The 15737-nt window shown below is 38.4% G+C and overlaps 2 long non-coding RNA genes across 4 annotated transcripts in view; one reads left to right on the top strand and one right to left on the bottom strand.

The window, feature by feature from the left end:
* The window catches only part of LOC138352913 (uncharacterized), a 72843-nt gene extending 69961 nt beyond the window's left edge, over positions 1-2882 (bottom strand). Inside the window, exon 1 of the long non-coding RNA XR_011222987.1 lies at positions 2010-2882. This is a non-coding gene — a long non-coding RNA (uncharacterized lncRNA). The remainder of the gene's footprint in view (positions 1-2009) is intronic.
* The window catches only part of LOC138352912 (uncharacterized), a 32952-nt gene extending 19420 nt beyond the window's left edge, over positions 1-13532 (top strand). For all 3 annotated transcript variants that reach the window (XR_011222986.1, XR_011222985.1, XR_011222984.1), the window contains exons 2-4: positions 11026-11231; positions 12046-12176; positions 12915-13532. This is a non-coding gene — a long non-coding RNA (uncharacterized lncRNA). The remainder of the gene's footprint in view (positions 1-11025; positions 11232-12045; positions 12177-12914) is intronic.
* The last annotated feature ends 2205 nt before the right edge of the window (positions 13533-15737 follow it).

Raw genomic sequence — 15737 nt, 5'->3', positions numbered from 1 at the left:
ATATATATATATATGTCGTACCTAATAGCCAGAACGTACTTCTCAGCCTACTATTCAAGGCCCGATTTGCCTAATAAGCCAAGTTTTCATGAATTAATGTTTTTTCGTCTACCTAACCTACCTAACCTAACCTAACCTAGCTTTTTTTGGCTACCTAACCTAACCTTACCTATAAATATAGGTTAGGTTAGGTTAGGTAGGGTTGGTTAGGTTCGGTCATATATCTACGTTAATTTTAACTCCAATAACATAAAATTGACCTCATACATAGAGAAAAGGGTTGCTTTATCATTTCATAAGAAAAAAAATATAGTAAATATATTAATTCAGGAAAACTTGGCTTATTAGGCAAATCGGGCCTTGAATAGTAGGCTGAGAAGTGCGTTCTGGCTATTAGGTACGACATATATATATATATATATATATATATATATATATATATATATATATATATATATATATATATATATATATATGTCGTACCTAATAGCCAGAACTCACTTCTCAGCCTACTATTCAAGGCCCGATTTGCCTAATAAGCCAAGTTTTCATGAATTAATGTTTTTTCGTCTACCTAACCTACCTAACCTAACCTAACCTAGCTTTTTTTGGCTACCTAACCTAACCTTACCTATAAATATAGGTTAGGTTAGGTTAGGTAGGGTTGGTTAGGTTCGGTCATATATCTACGTTAATTTGAACTCCAATAAAAAAAATTAACCTCATACATAGAGAAAAGGGTTGCTTTATCATTTCATAAGAAAAAAATTATAGTAAATATATTAATTCAGGAAAACTTGGCTTATTAGGCAAATCGGGCCTTGAATAGTAGGCTGAGAAGTGAGTTCTGGCTACTAGGTACGACATATATATATATATATATATATATATATATATATATATATATATATATATATATATATATATATATATATATATATATATATATATATATATATATATATATATATATATATATATATATATATATATATGTCGTACCTAATAGCCAGAACGCACTTCTCAGCCTACTATGCAAGGCCCGATTTGCCTAATAAGCCAAGTTTTCCTGAATTAATATATTTTCTATAATTTTTTTCTTATGAAATGATAAAGCTACCCATTTCATTATGTATGAGGTCAATTTTTTTTTATTGGAGTTAAAATTGACTTAGATATATGACCGAACCTAACCAACCCTACCTAACCTAACCTATCTTTATAGGTTAGGTTAGGTTAGGTAGCCGAAAAAGTTAGGTTAGGTTAGGTTAGGTAGGTTAGGTAGTCGAAAAACAATTAATTCATGAAAACTTGGCTTAATAGGCAAATCGGGCCTTGCATAGTAGGCTGAGAAGTGAGTTCTGGCTACTAGGTACGATATATATATATATATATATATATATATATATATATATATATATATATATATATATATATATATATATATATATATATATATATTATTAAATATGACCGAAAAAGTAAGATTAATAATTCTAACACGAATTTTCTCTATCTTTCTAATGTTTCTTTTCACTGTTGATGGTAATTCAAAGATCAATTCTCCAAAATTCATTTTTATTTCTAGTCTGACGCGACACTTGAGCGCGTTTCGTAAAACTTATTACATTTTTAATAACTTTAGTTTACAAACACACAACTGAAACTGAATAGAGCTTACACATCTTCGAGGTTTATATCTACATTTGGGTGAGGTGGATGAGGTGAAAAACTAACTTTCAACAATGGGTATTCAATGGGTATTTAATTCAAACACAAGACAGAACACGAAACAATGGGTATTGAATGGAAGTACTGTCTCCACTCGATCATCCGGACTATATGGGAAGGACCCCCAGCCGGATTATCACATTTTTCGGATAATGGTACTTTTTCACCTACGAGTCCAAAAGTGACCATTTCCAACTATTTTTATACTACAAACAACATAATTTGAATTGCCTTGCCACATACAATTATTAAATATTCAACTAGAAACCTCAACTTACCTTGTTGGTGTTCGTCTTCTTGATTGATGCCACACATCTTGAAGTTAAAAATTCTTAACAATTACGTAAACTATACTAACACAACACTAAAATTAACACTTAAAATTACTGTACAGTTCATTAAGCTAAGTTAGTTTTGACTGCCAGCTGCTGAAGCCTCACTGGTTGAGGGCATTTGGGTTGCCTGTGAGGCCTCACTTGTTGAAGGTGCTTGCTTGCACCTCACTTGTTGAAGCGCTTGCATGCCCTCACTTGTTGAAGGCGCTTGGCTTGCCTGTGACGCCTCACTTGTTAAAGGCGCTTGCTTGCGCCTCACTTGTTGAAAGCGCTTGGCTTGCCTGTTGCGCCTCACTTGTTGAAAGCGCTTGGCTTGCCTGTGGCGCCTCACTTGTTGAAAGCGCTTGGCTTGCCTGTGGCGCCTCACTTGTTGAAAGCGCTTGGCTTGCCTGTGGCGCCTCACTTGTTGAAGGCGCTTGGCTGCCTGTGACGCCTCACTGTTTGAACAACACGTAACTTGTCTTTAATTGCTAGGACAATCTTCTTCCTCTTAACACTTCCAGAACGATTGATGCTGCTACCAGACATATTCTTGGCCAAAAATGTTCAAAATTACTATGAAAATTAAGAAAGTTATTTAAAAAAATATTTCACTAATGGCGCAACACTGTGAGGCCGCACTGGTTGAGGCGTATAACTGTGACTTGTCTTTAATTGCTAGGACAACTTTCTTCCTCTTAACACTTCCAGAACGATTGATGCTGCTACCAGACATAGTCTTGGCCAAAAATGTTCAAAGTTACTATGAAAATAAAAAAGTTATTTAAAAAATTATTTCACTAATGGCGCAGCACTGAATATAACACGAGGGACAGACGCACATGGGTTGACCAGTGTTGGACAGGTCCACTTGGGGCAGCCATAACGCGTTATGTAGGCCGCCAGGAGGAAAAAAATTCACAATATTTTTTAAGGAAACTTCAGCCTGTGCACAATGCTTTTAGGAAACTTATTTATTTGTTATTACATAATTACTAGTAGTTATTTTATTTGTTTTTGGCTATGATTAATTGTTCTAAAATTAATGGTAATTCCTGTACCCAGGTAGTCCCTCCTGACGCACCCCTCCCACCCTCCCAACACCACCCACCCACCCCACCCCCACCTACACCATGCGCCTCGAGTCTCGGGCAGACGGGATTAATACCGTATGGCCTGCCTCATGTTTTCATATACGGACAAAGGCACGATTATCAGGGGGACTGACCGGACAGTGTAATTTCTGCAGAAAACCTGCTTTAATCCGGTCCCTGTGGCTATTTAGGCCGGATATTGTGATAACTTTATCCATTCACGATTTTGGCCGTATAAGGGCGGTTTTTCGGATGTTCGAATCCCGGATAATCGCGGGGTTACAGTAATTGTAGAAAGCCTATTGACCCATATTTCTTGATGCTTCTATATTGGAGCGGAGTCTTGAAGTGGGTAGAATATAGTTGTGCATTAATTGGCTGTTGATTGCTGGAATACCCATTGTTGAAAGTTCGTTTTTCACCTCATCCACCTCACCCAAATGTAGATATAAACCTCGAAGATGTGTAAGCTCTATTCAGTTTCAGTTGTGTGTTTGTAAACTAAAGTCTTTGAAAATGTAATAAGTTTTACGAAACGTGCTCAAGTGTCGCGTCAGACTAGAAATAAAAATGAATTTTGGAGAATTGATCTTTGAATTACCATCAACAGTGAAAAGAAACATAAGAAAGATAGAGAAAATTCGTGTTAGAATTATTAAAATTACTTTTTCGGTCATATTTAATAATATGTCTACAGGAAAGACTGCTACCAAAATATACTAAAATATATATATATATATATATATATATATATATATATATATATATATATATATATATATATATATATATATATATATATATATGTCGTACCTAGTAGCCAGAACGCACTTCTCAGCCTACTATGCAAGGCCCGATTTGCCTAATAAGCCAAGTTTTCCTGAATTAATATATTTTCTCTAATTTTTTTCTTATGAAATGATAAAGCTTCCCATTTCATTATGTATGAGGTCAATTTTTTTTATTTGAGTTAAAATTAACGTAGATATATGACCGAACCTAACCAACTCTACCTAACCTAACCTAACCTATCTTTATAGGTTAGGTAGCCAAAAAAGTTAAGTTAGGTGGGTTAGGTTGCCGAAAAAACATTAATTCATGAAAACTTTGCTTATTAGGCAAATCAGGCCTTGCATAGTAGGCTGATAAGTGCGTTCCGGCTACTAGGTACGACATATATATATATAATGTAGGTATATAGGGATTGCCCCAGTAGATTGCCACAAGGATAGTAAACATGTCCTTGAAACCCAAGGCCATTCAATGCTCCAGATTGATATGTTACTCGACCTCCCTCATGGTCATCCTGACCAGTCTCTTTGCGTAATGAAGATCACTTTTGATAGTAGGTCCCTTCCGTCTTCCGTAATTCTTGCTGGTGCCAGATGCTCCATTCAGGAGCATCTGTTCTCCTCCCCTCTGCAATAGGTGCTGGAAATTTGGGCATGGTCCCTTGAAATGCACAAGTGCCGTGTCTCTATGCCCCTTGTGTGCATACTCAGGTCATTATAAGACAGTGCTTTTTCTTCCCAAGCTCACTGCATCAATTGCAGTGATGCCCACCCTACCTTCTCCCGCACATGTGTGCAATACAAATTTGAGGAAGCCATCGTCAATTTGAAACATCAGAATCATTTATCTTTTCTTGAGGTGAGACGCCAAGTATGCCATCTTTTATCTTCCTCTGGCATGTCTTATTCTCGTATATTGCGTTCCACTTGTCGCCCTCTCCCACTTTCTCAGTTTTGCAACTGTTTCCAGGCCATGGACCTGGACACCACCACCACCACCACCTCACCTGCTCTATTGAATTCTGGGCCAGAGGGTCTTCCTCCTGGTTCTCTGTCTGGTGTCTCCCTTCCCTTCCTCCCTTCCCTTTCTTCCTTCCTTCCTTCCTTCCTTCCTTCCTTCCCAGTCTTCCCTGTCTCCTGTGCCCTCTTTTCCTTCTCGGCCCTCCCCTCTTGTATTTTGGCCCTCCACACCACCTGTCCATCCAAGTCGTTGTCCCTCCTCCCAGCAATCTTCATATTGACTGCTCCTGTTCTCCTTCTCCTGTTGAGACTGCAATGGCTGTCGCCCAGTACGATGCTGCTGGCACACCTGTCTATATCAGAAACATAAGCCTGGCTTGTCTTCTTCCTCCCCAGCAGGTAAGAAGGCATCAATCTCTTCCTCACCTTCCGACTCAGACTCTATCCCTGAATCCCCCTCCCATTTCGGTGGTTAAGTCCTCTGTCCCAAATATGGAAATTCCCTTGGCCCTCAATTCTCTCTTGGATGCTGCCCTTGATGAGGTGCGCTCCCCTGTTTCTGCCCCTCCTCTCCCTGATTGCCTTAACCACACCTCTCCAATGCTGCTCTGGACCCTGTCAGTCCACCTCTGGTTCATCCTACCACTACCTTGACTCCATTGTTCTTGTTAGATTTACCTGTTCTTGCTAGATTTACCTGTTCTTGCTAGATTTACCTGTTCTTGCTAGATTTACCTGTTCTTGATAGATTTACCTGTTCTTGCTAGATTTATCTATGCCCCATAACCCCAATTTCACTGATCCTGATCTTGCTTAGTATACTGTTTTAATTTGCCTTTGTTTGACCCGTGTTCTCTATTTCTATTCTCTCTATTTTTGACAATGTTTATTCTTCATTTGAATATTCATGTATTTTATGCCAACTTCTATGAATTCCAGCTTCGGATATCACAGTTTTCACTGCTTTGTGTCTGTCTCCAGGAGCCGATGCTTGGCACTTGTCCTGGTCACTTCCATGGTTATGCCATTCTCTTCCTCCCTCCATTTTTTGCTAGGGCCCATAACACTACTGCTCTTTTGATTCGTACTGATATTACCTTCGTCCCCATACTTTTCCAGTTGCACATTGAGTGTTCTGTGGCCCATATCTTTTGAGTAATTGGTATACAGTCTGTTCCATTTATCTCCCCCCAAATTTTCCACTTCCTCTTCCTGGTCTTAAACATCCATTGGACTCTTTAGCAGAGCCTATGCTCCTGTTGGGTGATTTTACTTGTCGGCATACTCTCTGGGGCGATGTTCTGCACACGGGGCCTCCTTCCCGAAGGGTTCGTCCTCTGTTCTTCTCTGTCTCTTCTGAATTCTGGTGAACCCACTTATGTTGACACCTGCTCTTGCACCGTCTCCTGTGTTGATCTTTCTCTCCTGCCCCTGTTCTCTTTATTTAGATTTCATATGGCGGGTTCTTTGTGACCTCCATAACAGTAACCATTTCCCCATCCTTGTCACCTTTTTCTCTTTTCACCCTTCCGTCTCCGTCCCTAGGTGCCAGTTTGCCAAGGCTAACTGGAATCTATTCACCCTACATGCTACTCTTTTCGACCACTCCGATCTGCCTCTCCCTCAAGCCTTACTCCTTTTTCATCACACCATATTAGACGCTGCCCTTCGCTCTATTCCTCGCTCTACCTCCCGAGGCATGTGGAAGTGCCTGGTGGACTGCAGGCTGTGTTTCGGCTGTCTGCTGTAAGAGTGCAGCATAGAAGAAAGACAGATGCAGATTGATGGTTGTTTTCTTTCGTTTCACAAGGCAAGTGCGGTCTGTACGGCTAAACGTGTGAGTTTGAAATCTTTTGTCTCCATCATTACAACTGAAACTCCTCTGTCCCAGATCAGGAAGAAAATCTGTAAGATATCGGGTAAGTTTGGTCTAGATATCTCGCCAGTCCTTCACTTCCGTGGTTCTATTGTGGTGGATCCAGTGTCGGTTGCTACCGGACAGGGTTCCCCGTTTTTCGACTCTTGGCTCCAGTTCTAGTCTTCCTCCATCTTTCCTTATTCGTAAGCACCTTCATGAATCTTGTTCCATAGATTTTCACATGCATCTCCAGCTTCTCTATAATGATCCTTTCTCTCTTTCCAAACTCCAGTCTGCCCTGACTCATTGCGGTTCTATGGCAGTTCTGTCTAAATTCAATTATAGTTGTCGTGCTTACTCATCTGCCCCCCCCTCCCCGCTCAGCTCATTGTTGCCGTGTGGGGGCTTAGTGGGCGGCTGCCGGAGTGTGATGCTCCTTGGGACAGTCCTCTGTCCTTCTCTAGCCTTGTGCTCCTGCTGCCGTCCTCTCCAATTCTGCTGGGCACCTTTTCCTTTTCCTTCTGTTTCGTTTTTCTCCCCTCTCTTCTCCTATCTGCTTGCCGTTTCCTGCCGACCTTTCAACCCGTTCTCACACAAGACAGCACATATATGACTTAGTGCTTAAAGTCAATATGTGGAATGTGATTTAGTACATATGTGATATATTCCCAGTTAACTTTTTTACCAAGGCTCAAACTCTTCCTCACGTACCAATTTACGTCTCACAGTACTCGTCCATCAACGTAGATAGCTGAATAGTCGTTATTGGTTCAATTATAACGAAAATTGTAGTTTTCAGGTCCCACATGGGTTGTGAAATTCACCTACTATTGTCCATGCTCTTATAATATTACAGATCAGCTACATCCTATTGAAGGCTCGTAGTTTTGTTTTGAGAAATATTAGTTGTTCTTAGTAAATTATAATAAGCACAATAAATTATTACATAGAATAACAGTGCTTCACCAATCAATATTATATACCATAGTTTGTGCTTTAGAAATCTTTAAAGAATGTTTTGTAGGAACTCTAACAGAAAACGATGTTATGTTGGAATGTATATAGGGTAAACTACTGCAAACAGGATAGTATGGTGTGGATTATAGGAAACTATAGGATTAGTATAGGGTCCTCTACCACCTGTTAGGTGGGTAAGGGGTCCAATAACACCCGCAGGATGAGTATGGGGGTCACATCCACCCACAGGATGGGTATGGGGATCACTTCCACCCACAGGAAGGGTATGGGAGCCAATACCATCCACTGGATGTGTATGGCGTCCACTACCACCGACAGGATGGGTATGGGCTCACAACCACCCACAGGATGGGTATGGGGTCCAATACCACCCACAGGATGAGTATGGGGTCCACTATAACCCACAGGATGGGTATGGGGCTCCAACCACCCACAGAATAAGTATGGGGTACAATAACACCCACTGGATATGTATGGCGTCCATTGCCCCCACAGGATGTTTATAGGGTACAGTATCGCCCACAGGATTAGTATATAGGGTTCACTGCCGCCCACAGAGTCGGTATGGGGTCCACCGCCACCCACAGGGTCGGTATGGGGTCCACTACCGCCCACAGGGTCGCTATGAAGTCAACTACCGTCCACAGGGTCGGTAGGGGTCCACTACCGCCTACAGGGTCGGTAGCGGGTCCACTGCCACCCACAGGGTCGGTAGGGGGTCCACTGCCGCCCACAGGATTGATAGGGGGTCCACTACCGCCCACAGGGTCGATAGGGGGGGGGGTCCACTACCGCCCACAGGATCGATAGGGGGTCCACTGCCGCCCACAGGGTCGGTAGGGGGTCCACTGCCGCCCACAGGTTTGGTAGGGGTCCACTGCCGCCCACAGGGTCGGTAGGGGGTCCACTGCCGCCCTAGGAAACATGGGTTCTCCCCTAGGTGTCCTGTTTGCAAACTTCTACATGGGTACCATCGAGCAAAAAGTCTTAGTCGACATGAACTTGAAACCGGCCATATACTGCAGGTATGTTGACGACATTTTTCCACAGGTACCTGATGTCAGACATCTGCAGGAGCTGAAGGAGGCATTTGAGCAGAGTTCCGTGCTGCGTTTCACTTACGAGACGGAAAAGGATGGGAAGCTGCCTTTTCTAGATGTAACAGTCATGGAAAAGGGCGGAGGTTTCCACACTGCAGTCTACACTAAGGAAACAAACATAGGAATGTGCCTAAATGCCAACAGCGACTGCCCTGACAGGTACAAGAGGAGTGTTGTTAACGCATACGTCGACCGTGCTCTCAGCCACAGCTCAGAATGGAAGCAAGTCGACGAAGAACTCTGTAGGGTAAGGCAGGTCCTAGTCAATAACGGCTTCTCCAATGGTTTCATCGAAGACATCATAAGAAGGAAAGTGAAAAGCCATGCAACCTCTGAAGAGACAACTAACACAACACCTATACCCCCTATTAGACTATTTTACAGGAACTTCTTTTCCACAGCTCATAAAACGGAGGAAAGGGTCCTGAAAGATATTGTTAATAGAAACGTTATCCCTACAGACAAAAATCAGAGGATACAACTGACGATTTACTATAAAACCAGAAAAACGGCCAGCCTACTCATGAGAAACTCTCCAGACACAAAACAGAACGCTTTAAAAGAGACTAACGTCATCTATGCCTTCAAATGCCCACTTGGGGACTGTAAGCTCCAAAAAACCCAGTATATAGGCAAGACAACAACATCTCTTTCTAGGCGTTTAACGATGCATAAGCAACAGGGCTCCATTAAGGAACATATAATCTCTTCCCATAACCAAACCATCGCCAGAGAAATCCTAGTAAACAACACAGAAATCATCGATAGATACAGCGATAGCAGGCGGCTTGACGTTTGCGAGGCACTACACATCAAGAAGTCAACACCAGCAATCAACAGCCAATTATTGCACAACTATATTCTACCCACCTCAAGACTCCGCTCCAATATAGAAGCATCAAGAAATATGGACCAATAGGCTTTCTACAAACACTTCTATTCAATACCCATTGTTTCTGTTCTGTCTTGTGTTGATACTTTTAATACCCTATTAATATCCCCTCTTGTTCAGTCTTGTGTTAATGCCACATCACCCCTCCCACCTCACTCACATGTAGATATAAAATCAGAGATACGTAAGTTCTAATCAGTTGTGTATTTGTGAAGTCTTTGAAAATGTAATAAGTTTTACGAAACGCGCCCGTGTCGCGTCAGACTAGAAATAAAAATGAATTTTGGAGAAGTGATTTTTGATTTACCTCCAACAGTGAAGCGTAATGTACGAAAGATTGAGAAAATTCGTGTTAGAATTATTAATCTTACTTTTTCGGTCATATTTAATAATATATATATATATATATATATATATATATATATATATATATATATATATATATATATATATATATATATATATTATATATATATGATGGGTACCACCTCTGGTGCAAGTGTAGGGACCCATTGCCTCAGAGAAGAAAATAAAGAGTACTCAGAGAAGACCTTGTGGATCCTCACTGAACACTTTCATATTTTCTTCTCCTACCACCCCTATTCTTTTGGTATGCGTGTATATTTATCTAACTTTATTTGAAAACGTCATTACACAAAAAAAGTTACAATATTGATTATATATATATATATATATATATATATATATATATATATATATATATATATATATATATACACAGAAGACACAGAAGACAATGTCCAACATAACAGGCCAATTACACTGGATTAATCTTTGTGTTTGGATAGGAGATGCCTCGTATGGGCCAATAAGCCTTCTGCAGCCCCTATGTTTATCCCTTATGTATCCCCCCATGTTTTTCACCTTCATTGTATATATATATATATATATATATATATATATATATATATATATATATATATATATATATATATATATATATATATATATATATATATATATATATATATATATAATTTTTTTTTCTTCCAATAATATAGTATTCGCTTGAAATTAACAGCCTGGTCAATCAGGCTGTTGGATGCAACTCCTCTCAGTTTTGTTATACGAGTTACAGCATGGTTAATCACATCCAAAATTAAAGTTATTTCCAGATGCAGTCCTAAAATTTTTAACATTGCTCTCACTAGTGTTAATGTAGATTATTTCATAATTTAAATAATATATTTAATTACTGTAGTACATTTTAACAACAATTTAACTTATAATTTTTGCAGCATAGGTCATTTGAATATAAGTATTTTATTAGAAATTATTTCCTTCAGGTCTTCAGGGAAAATTCTTGAGGAGATGCACAAACTGCAAACAATGTGTGCATGTCCGAAGCAATGTTTGCAAGTTCTGCTAGTGTGACTTCCGAAACAGTAGAGAATTAATGAAGAAAGAAGAGGAAGCCCGTTTTCTACTTAAAGGCAAGAAGGCTTTAGAACGAAATACAGCAAGCCGGGTTCTACGAAGGATTGAAAATCAGGTATTGAAGTTTGTCTACATCTGTTGTATTCATTTGTATTCTACTTATGCTGAACTTGATAAGGTATAAAATCAACATGAATAATACTGTACAGTACTTACATACTATTTGTTTATTTATTTATATACAAGATAGCACACTGGGATTATGAGAGTACATAGCATTGATGTTTTTACATTCTTGTAAAGCCACTAGCACACATAGTGTTTTGGGCAGGTCCTTAATCTAACAGATAATTTTAAATAGGCAATTTAAAGCAAAAATGGAAAAAATTGGCTGGTACATTGTAAGAAAGTATCACAAAGAATACTATGTACATTAAAGTAAAATTTGAGGGTTATCAACATATAAATTGTAGCATAATTTGAGGAATATTTCAAGGTATAATATAGTAAGATATGCATTCAATATAACAATCATCATATAAGGTGATAGCAATGATTACAATGGAAAAGTTGTATGGTTTAGGCACATATATTCTGGCATTGGATTTCATAAGATACAGTGCGAGTTTAATGCACTAGTTAGGAAACTATCAAGATAAAATTAGGTACTTTTTGGTTTTATTTTTTAAAATGGCAGAAGTTGGACAGTTTTTAAATTTGTTAGCGAGTGAGTTCCATAGACAAGGTCCCTTTATTTGCATAGAGTATTTACACAGAATAACTTTGACTCTGGGGATATCAAAGATATTTATTTCTGGTATTGTGATTCTATTATGGGTTCTATTGCACATGCCCAGCTATGCTTCAAACATTTATTTTGTTGCATTTTCCCAAATAGTGTTATTGTTTAAATATTATTTGCTTTTCAGCTAACATATCTGCGTGGCTGTGGGTATGAATCAATCGTTATCTATTACAAGAAAGGACCAGCACGGGTGACACATGGTATCCTACCAAAAAACGTAATACAAGAAGATCTTCACCACTAACTTCTTTTTGTGTAAGTAGTTCACATAATATATAAATATATTACCACCTATTATTTTCTCTCATATATATATATATATATATATATATATATATATATATATATATATATATATATATATATATATATATAATTTCAATTCAATCATCTCTGTCGTTGATGTATATGGCAAAAAGTGTGTGGCCCAATACAGCACTATGTCTTAACGTAATGGGTCCAAGGGCCCATAAGGTCTCGACAGCATTAAGGGCCCTTTAGCAAACCAGTGTGCTGGGGCCCCCTATGACACCCATGACATCTTTGTATCATTTCAAGTTTGTACATGTACTTCTTAAGATATGGGCACCATACAACTGCTGCATATTCTAGCTTTTGTCTAAAAAAATCATGAACAATTTATTTATTATTTATCCATGAAAGCCAGAACTAAACCCTGTGGTACTCCACTTGTGACATTTCTCCAGTCCAATACATTGCCTCTGATTACTGCCCTCAATTTTCTATCAGTTTGAAAATTTTTAATCCATGTTAGAAGCTTACCTGTCACCCCTCCAATATGTTCCAGTTTCCAGAACAAACTCTTATGTGGAATTCTGTTGAATGCCTTTTTTAGGTCCAGATAGATGCAGTCAACCCAACCATCTCTTTCCTGTAAAATTTCTGCGGCTCGATCATAGTAACTGATTAAATTTGTTACACAGGATCTTCCATTTCGAAATTTTTTATTTTTTATTTTTATTTTTTTTCCAGCACGCACAAGGAAGCTTGATGCAGATAAACTTACATTAGGATCAGAAGGTGATAGCGATAATGCCCTGGAAAAAAAATCATGACGAGCTACAAGTGCAGCAGGTGCATCAAGTCCAAAAAGTACCGCAGGTGCAAGAAATTCAACAAGTACAAAATGTTCCGCAGGTGGAACATTTACAAAAAGTTCCGCAGGTGCAATAAGGGCTACCATTAGCAATCATTCAGAAACAGCAAGAAGTACAAGTAGTAAAATTTGAACCACAGGGAACTACACCAGGAAAACAGTGTAGTAACAACGGAATGGGAATTTTAAAATACCTGAGGAAACAGGTAAAAAAGGACAAGCAATAGAAATGGTTCCTTACACCTTATTATTTGGTAGTTTATAGGTTTTTTACTTATAATACTTTATATTATGTCTACAGTTTATAATTTAGTTTACAGTTAATTTACTTTTCAACTTCCATATCTTACATGAAGGATTTTTACTGTTTTTCATTTTTAAAACCTTATTAGTATCATTTATAGTTTAGTGTCAATTCACTTATAATACAATATATGGAATAATTTACTAAATTCATTTAACTATAATAAATTTAAATAAACATTTTTACCCCAGGATGAGTTTCAGTCACCCTACCCAAAAAATTAATGTTTCTTTATTACTAATCTTGTGAGAGGTAGCTTATTGTGCAGCCCATACTCATTCTGTGAGTGTTAGTTTATTGTGCACCCCATAGTCATCATGTCACCCAAGCCTGCTGCAGCTGCACCTGAGGGGTGGTGTAGGGAACCATTAGTGTACTATTATGATTTGAGAGAGAGAATGCTCTGTGGACAGAGCATCAATATGGCTTAAGGCATTGAGCTTTGCCTCAAGATGAAGCTTGGGCTGATCACTGATTTGCTTCTTGGGAGTCTTCATTTACGTGCACCCCATACTCAACCACTTTGTAGTAATTAATTGTGCAACCCATACTCATCCTGTTACCAGTAGTTTGTGCAACCCATACTTATCCTGTGATCCCTATCCCTCTACTTCAAGTCCCTCAAGGGGCGCACGAATTCAGTTTGGCATACTGCATCCTGCCTTCCCATCCCTAGCTACTGACCCATCACAATATTTTATTTTATTTTATTTATATATATACAAGTAGGTACATTGGGTTTGTGAGAATACATTGAATAGTACAGTATTTACAATCTTGTAAAGCCACTAGTATGCGCAGCGTTTCAGGCAGGTCCTTAATCTAACAGATAATTTTAAGTAGGTAATTTCTATCAGAATTGATAAATGATAATAAATACATTGTTTACATACATACATTACAAATACATACATATAAGCTCAAAAGCTTCATTGAAGGTTGTAACAGAACCCATGAGCACCACACCAGAAATAAATACAGTTTTGATATTCCAAGAGTACGACTTAATCAAACTAGAAATGCTCTACAAATCAAGGGACCCAGAATGTGGAATGATCTTCCCAACCATGTTAAAGACTGTACCTCTCTCAACCAGTTTAAGGTAAAAACTAAACACTACCTAATAAATTCACTAACCTACCTTACCCCTCTATTGTCAACCCATGTCTGTTATTTTTTTTTTTTTTTTTTAATCAACACTGTTTGTCAACCTATTGTATTTGTGCTGCTTTTTCAGTCATGTTCCCCCTTTTTTTTTATCTTTATTTGTATTTGTTCTCAACACATTTTATTCTTTATGCTCAATTAGTATTAAGTTCTAGATATTAATGTTTTTCCTGCCCGAAACGCGTTGCGTAATAGTGGCTTTAGGCATTGTATGTACTAGCTCTATCTATATATCGATCCATTAATGTAACATTACTTGTATGTATGTACCTTACCTGAATAAACATATTTATTTATTTATTTATTTATTTATTTATTTATACAAGTTTAACTCTGGGGATATCAAAGAGATATTTATTTCTGGTGTGGTGATAATGGGTCCTATTACATCTGTCCAGGAAGAGTTTCAGAGCAGGATTTGCATTTAAGAACAGGGTTTTGTAAATGTAGTTGACACAAGAGAATTTATGGAGTGAGATTATGTTTAGCATGTTTAGGGAGTTAAACAAGGGGGCTGAGTGTTGTCTGAAAGCAGAATTTGATATTATTCTGATAGCAGATTTTTGCTGGGTGATGATGGACTTGAGGTGGTTTGCAGTGGTTGAACCCCATGCACAGATACCATAGTTGAGATAGGGATAGATTAGTGTATAATATAGAGAGATGAGAGCAGGGTTAGGTACATAATATCTGATTTTGGAGAGTATACCAACTGTTTTAGAGACTTTCTTAGTTATGTGTTGTATGTGGGTACTGAAGTTGAGTCTCTTGTCTAAGAATAGACCAAGAAACTTTCCATCATTGTTATTGCTAATGTTTACATTGTCATCTGAAGCTGAATTGCCTTTGTAGATTTGCTTCCAAATAAGATGTAGTAGGTCTTTTCTATGTTAAATGTTAGTTTGTTGGTTGACATCCATAAGTGGACTTTTTTTAGTTCATTATTAACAACATTACAGTATTTAGTGTATGTGGGTTGGGGTTGGAGTAGATGAGTGTAGTATCATCAGCAAACAATATAGGTTTCAGAATGTTAAGAACATATACATCCTGCCTTCCCATCCCTAGCTACTGACCCATCACAATATACATCCTGCCTTCCCATCCCTAGCTACTGACCCATCACAATATACATGTAGTAGAGTGTTTTCTGTAGGCAATTTTCTAATTATACAATCATATGTTGCCCTCAGCTCTCCTATTTCATACATACTTTTTTTCTTTTGCA

Source organism: Procambarus clarkii, chromosome 55, assembly GCF_040958095.1.
Source record: "Procambarus clarkii isolate CNS0578487 chromosome 55, FALCON_Pclarkii_2.0, whole genome shotgun sequence".
Lineage (NCBI taxonomy): Eukaryota > Metazoa > Arthropoda > Malacostraca > Decapoda > Cambaridae > Procambarus > Procambarus clarkii.
The sequence above is the reverse complement of the archived record's forward strand: the minus strand, read 5'-3'. Positions and strand labels throughout refer to the sequence as shown.